Source organism: Panthera onca, chromosome B2, assembly GCF_046562875.1.
Source record: "Panthera onca isolate mPanOnc1 chromosome B2, mPanOnc1 haplotype 2, whole genome shotgun sequence".
Lineage (NCBI taxonomy): Eukaryota > Metazoa > Chordata > Mammalia > Carnivora > Felidae > Panthera > Panthera onca.
Window position 1 is genome coordinate 121,124,718 of NC_138343.1, and position 5,933 is coordinate 121,130,650.

The following is a 5,933-nucleotide window of genomic DNA, read 5'->3' on the forward strand; positions in this document are numbered from 1 at the left end:
CCACAAGACCCACATAAAATGTGCTCTGGGTTTCTGCGTGCCCCCCAACACCCACCCCCTGCCCCGCAGACCTTCATGTGAGCACATCAGACGGATTCCCGTGTCAGATTTGCTAGTTAATGCGGTGGGTCCTGAGGAATGAGAGACAGCGTTCTGATTTTGATGAAAGGTAAGTGCAACATTTACCAAAAAAAACCCCTAAAAACAGATCTTTCCGTCTGCCCAATGTCACTACTTCTTAGCATAATTCTTACTTGTTCCCCCTTAGCATGCTTGAAAGACTCCCTCTTCCCGCTTTGAGCTCCATTAGGACTCCCTTCTATTATGCGTTGTGTGTACCCTGCCTCTCCGGGGAGACAGACATGCTTCAGGAAGGGAAAACTGGGGAGGAAGACCCCAAATCATCGTGGCACTGATGAAGAAAACTTACGGTGTTCCCAGTGCTTTGTTGCTTTTTTCTTTTTTTCTCATCACATCACAAACATCTTTCCTTGGATGAAGACTCATGTTTTGTGTTGCCGGTAGCTCTCCCGTCTGGAACTCACATCATGTTGCTATTCTGGCTGGAGAGGGGTGTGAGGTGCTTGGAGCCCCCCACCCTCAGCCTGCCCGAGATCAATGCCTGAGACCCCTGGGCTCTGAGGAACAAGGTTGAAAGGGTGATCATCACAACATCCACATTCGTGGCTAAGTAGCATTCTGTTTATGGATGAACCGTGCCTTTTCAAACATATTTCCTCTGTGGGACCTAGAGTTCATGTCCAGTTTTCCTTATTTAAAATTTTTTTTAACGTTTATTTAGTTTTGAGAGACAGAGAGGCAGAACCCGAGTGGGAGCGGGAGAGAGGGTGGGGGCAGAGAGAGAGGGAGACACAGAATCCGAAGCAGGCTCCTGGCTCTGTGCTGTCAGCTCAGAGCCCAACGCGGGGCTCGAACTCACAAACTGTGAGGTCATGACCTAAGCCCAAGTTGGATGTTCAACCCACTGAGCCACCCAGGTGCCTCCAGTTTTCCTTATTGTAAATAAGACTATAGTATGGGGCACCTGGGTGGCTCAGTCGGTTGAGCGTCCGACTTCGGCTCAGGTCATGATCTCGCGGTCCGTGGGTTCGAGCCCCGCGTCGGGCTCTGTGCTGACAGCTCGGCGCCTGGAGCCTGTTTTGGATTCTGTGTCTCCCTCTTTCTCTGACCCTCCCCTGTTCATGCTCTCTGTCTCAAAAATAAATAAATGTTAAATAAATAAATAAATAAATAAGACTGTAGTAGGCAGCGTGTAACTAAATCATTATGCTCATTTAGGATATTTTCTGAAATAAACTCCTAAAAGTGTTCCTGGTGGCTCACATAGATGCACCTATGTATACAGATGGAAAAAACACACTCTTAAAAATTTTGTTCTGGAAAAAAAAAAAAAAAAAAAAAAAAAATTTTGTTCTGATGAACTCTTAGCAGAAGAATATGAGAGTGTTTGCTTCCTTAGTCATTGGATCATGCCCTTTTTAAAATTTTTGTGAAAAAATAAAATAAATAGACAATAAAATCCCTGTCAATTTGAAAGGTGGAAAATTATATTCATTGTTCAAACTTACAGTTATTTGAATACTCATGAGGCTGGATAATTTTTCTATATTTACTGGCCACATGTGTTGTTATGTTACTCCATCTTTAACTCTTGGGTTTTTTGTTTTGTTTTGTTTTGTTTTTTTCTCAAAATCTTTGAGAAGAAAGCTTTAGCTCGCTTTCTGCTCTTGGAGTTCAGGCTCATAGTAGGGTTCGGAACCCAAGGACCAGCGAGGAAAGCAAACCGGAGTGTTGTGTTTCAGGTCAGAGGCAGTTCTGGATCATTCTCCATCACTTTCAAGCACTCGACCAGCACTTGAAGCACAATCAAATTTCTTGGGTACAGATAGCCCTTGGACACATAATTTAATAGAAAACTTCAAATAGTTCTCTGTGTCATTTCTGAGGAGAAAGACCAGCTCGGAGGTCTTGGAGGCCATAATCAGACAAGTACCTCTCTACTGAACGAAACCTCAGGCTTGCAATAGAATCTTTGCAAGATAAATTTAAGCCACGAAGAAGTCTTGTGTAGAGTTAAAGAGGAGTCTTGAGAATGTGACAGGGTGGCTCACCTCTGAACAGTCCTCAGGATTCTGTTATCATTGATTAGTCAATTTCCTTCCCTCCTTCCTTCCTTGCTTCCTCGCTTCCTTCCTTCCTTTCTTCGTTCCCTCTTTACCTCTCCCCACCCCTTCCCTCCCTTTCCTCTTCCTTTCTGCCTTCAGCCTCCTATTTAGGAATACTTATACAAGGTATTGTGGGATTTCAAAACAAGAAATAGAACAAGCTGTGTTCCCAAGGTGTGCACAGGACATGCATTCAGAAAATAATTTTGAAAGTAGACCTTTTCTGGGGCACCTGGGTGGCCCAGTGGGTTAAGCGTCCGACTGACTCAGGTCACGATCTCACCGTCTGTGGGTCTGAGCCCCGCGTTGGGCTCTGGGAGCCTGGAACTGCTTTGGATTCGGTGTCTCCCTCTCTCTCTGCCCCTCACCTGTTCATGCTCTGTCTCTCACTCTCTCTCAAAAATAAATATTTTTTTTAAAAGTTTAAAAAAGTAGACCTTTCTTCTTGAAAGAAAAATCTTTCAATGTTTTCATACCTGTACTTTCTACAACCTAGTAAAAAGATACCTGACAGTGAATTATTAATGTTTAAGTTTTTGTATACACAAAAGTAACAAACATTTGCTTTAAAAACTTAAGCAATATGGGACGCCTGGGTGGCTCAGTCGGTTAAGCATCCGACTTCAGCTCAGGTCATGATCTCATAGTCCATGAGTTCGGGCCCCGCGTCAGGCTCTGTGCCGACAGCTCAGAGCCTGGAGCCTGTTTCAGATTCTGTCTCCCTCTCTCTCTGGCCCTCCCCTGCTCACGCTCTGTCTTTCTGTTTCTGAAAAAATGAATAAAGCTTAAAAAAAAATAAAAAAAAAAACTTAAACAATATAAAACCATATTAAGCAGAGTAAAGGTGGCCCCATGCATGGACAGTAACATGGAAAAAAAAGTCACAGGTGTTCCATTCCCCCCAGAGTAACAGCATGAGTGTGCCCTTGCAGACGTGTTTCCATGCACACACGCAACGGTAACATATACGTCACAAAATGGGGCATGAGTCTTCTCCTTTAGTCTTGAAATCTTAGCTAAAGCTACCCAGCTGAGGCTCATCATCTCAACAAAGCCACGCCTTGTAAATAGGAGCTTCCCCAGTTCCCTTCAGCCTCATAGAGTTAACCAGACTGGTCCTTCTACCCTCATCCCACCACTCCATCCATCCTCCAGAAGCACAAGGTCAGGCTCAGGGAAGGAAAAAGGGAATCACCCAGATAGTGAGCTGCAAACCTGGGGAAAGGTGCTTTGGCAGGATCGGGGATGCTGGGCTCCAGTCCCCAACCCAATCCATATAGGGAGGGTTCGGTGATCCCCTGTCATAAGGAAAGAGAGTGCCAACCTGCATGTTTACTCAGCCACAGGACCGCATGAAAGAGCCTGCTCTGTGTCCCTCAGCCTATGAGAACACAAAGATGTGAATCTGCTTTTCACTGCTCACCTACTGCTGCTCAGGGCCCACGGAGGCTGAGCAAGGAGAGAGGGCTGTGCCAGGGAAAGGGCCCACCCACCGTCAGCACAGTAGCAGCATGTGAGCTGAGTCGCCAGCGATTAGGAAAATACAGCCGCAAATACTGAGACACCGTCATTGCATGGGTTGGCAAAACAATTTTTTAATTCAGAAAATCTTGTGTCGACAAGAGTAGGTTGGAAAAGGACACTTGCAGATGTTATATCTAGAGCTGCAAGTGTAAATATCTTCCTTAGAGAAAAGTTAGTAGGACCTATCAAAACGGTAGACATAATGCTTTTTCACCTAGTAATCCCACATTTAGCACTGCATCTTATAAAACAAGACAAAATTATCCTTCCAAGGTTGTCGGGAGACTTTGAATCCATCCAGATAAGGACTTGGAACAGAGCATGGTGGTGAAAATGAAGGGGAGAAGGACGTGAGAGACAGTTGATAGGATTTAGAGGCTGCCGCAGAGTGAATTTTTTTTTCATGTTGATTTATTTATTTTGACAGAGAGAGAGAGAAGCAGGGGAGGGGCAGAGAGAGAGGGAGAGAGAACCCCAAGCAGGTTCCACACTGTCAGTAGTACAGAGCCCCACACAGGCCTTCATCTCACGAACCATGAGATCATTGACCTGAGCCGAACTCAAGAGTCAAATGCTTAACAGACTGAGTCACCCAGGCGCCCAGGCATTTTGTCCCTCAAAAAGATATATGAAAGTCCCCCAGTACCCAGGAATGTGACCTTATTTGGAAATAGTCTTATGGTAGATACAGTCAAGTTTAGGTAAGGTCACACTAATTTCAGTGAGTCCCAAATCCGGTATGACTGGTGTCCTCATAAGAAGAGGAGAAGAGACACAGAAGCAGAGGAGAACATCATGTGATGCCAGAGACAGAGATTGGAGCATTTTATCTACAAGCCAAGAAATGTCAAGATTATCAGAAACTCAGAGAAAGGAATGGAACAGATCCTTCCCTAGAGCCTTCAGACAGAGCATGCCTCTGGTGACATCTTGATTCTGGACTTCTTCAGATCTGTAAGAGAATAAATCCTGTTAGTTTAAGGCACAAGGCTGTGGTAATTTAAGGCAGCCCTAGGAAGCTAATACAGAGACCAATCAGTGCAGACATCAAGAAGAGGAAGAAATCCAATAATATGATTGGAAAAAATAGGATTCAGTAGGCAGAGAGGGAAAGATTAGGGCCTGAGGTCCCTGGGTGGGTAGAACACCTATTTGAGAACAATGCTGGGAGTGTCTGAGCACAGCAAACCCCCTCAGGCATGAGGTTCCTCTTAAGAATGTAACAGACCCCACCTTTGCCCCCTCAGGTTTCTCTTCAGGAATTTGACAAAAGACCTAAGTACAGCCATAGACCCCTCCCCCTCCTGCAATGGAAAAGAGCCCATCAGGAATGGACAACCCAGCACCCAGAGCTATCAAGCCAATAAGGGCAGAACCTGAGAAGAAACTGGGGGAAGGGTTGGGGGAGGGCTCGCCAGAACCTTATAAAACAAGGACCCTTACGTATAGCCCTCAGGCATTCACTTTCCAATGTCCCCTTCTGTAAGGAGAGCTTTCCTACTGTTCTTCCTTTCTAATCTTATATTCTAATAAACTTTGGCCTGCTGCTCATTTCGTGTCCACCTCTGCATTCTTCAAAGCAGCAAGACAACAAATCCAGAGTATTGTGGTAAAAAATCCTGCAACATTGACTTAGATGTATCTGGCTTGGGCCACTCGGTAGATGTTAGTGCCATGGACCGTGGGAATGGATATAGAAAACATGCAAAGACAAGCAGCTGGGGCAGGGTATGGCTTGAGTCATGAGGTCAGTGTCAGTCAAGGCAAGTCACGGCCCCGAGGCCTACCTACTTGGATGCGCCCAGTCTGCCTTTATAAAGAGAAGCTGAGGAGATCAAAAATAGCCTGAAGGTACAGGTGAGCGAATCTTGAGAAATACCCATTTGTTTGATAAACATCTGTATTCAGACTGAAAAGGCTTCATTCCCTCTAAAGTGACTGGAGCTTTACACTATGGAGCAGATAGTAGGCTCTTGGAAGAAATACAGCCAGAACCAACATGGGGAGTTCTGGAAAACAGGCCCATTTCCCACCCAGCCTTGAGTTGACTTTCTAGAGCTGATGTGGGCCCTCTCTGGCTCTCTGGGCCCGCATGGAAGCCAGACGGCAGGCACCCCAGAGGGTGCGGAACATCCTGCAGGAAGAGCAGGTGGCGAGATGGGTGTGAGTCTGCCCCTCATTAGGGGACAGCCCCCCGCCAGGGTGCTTACAACTCAGAACCTC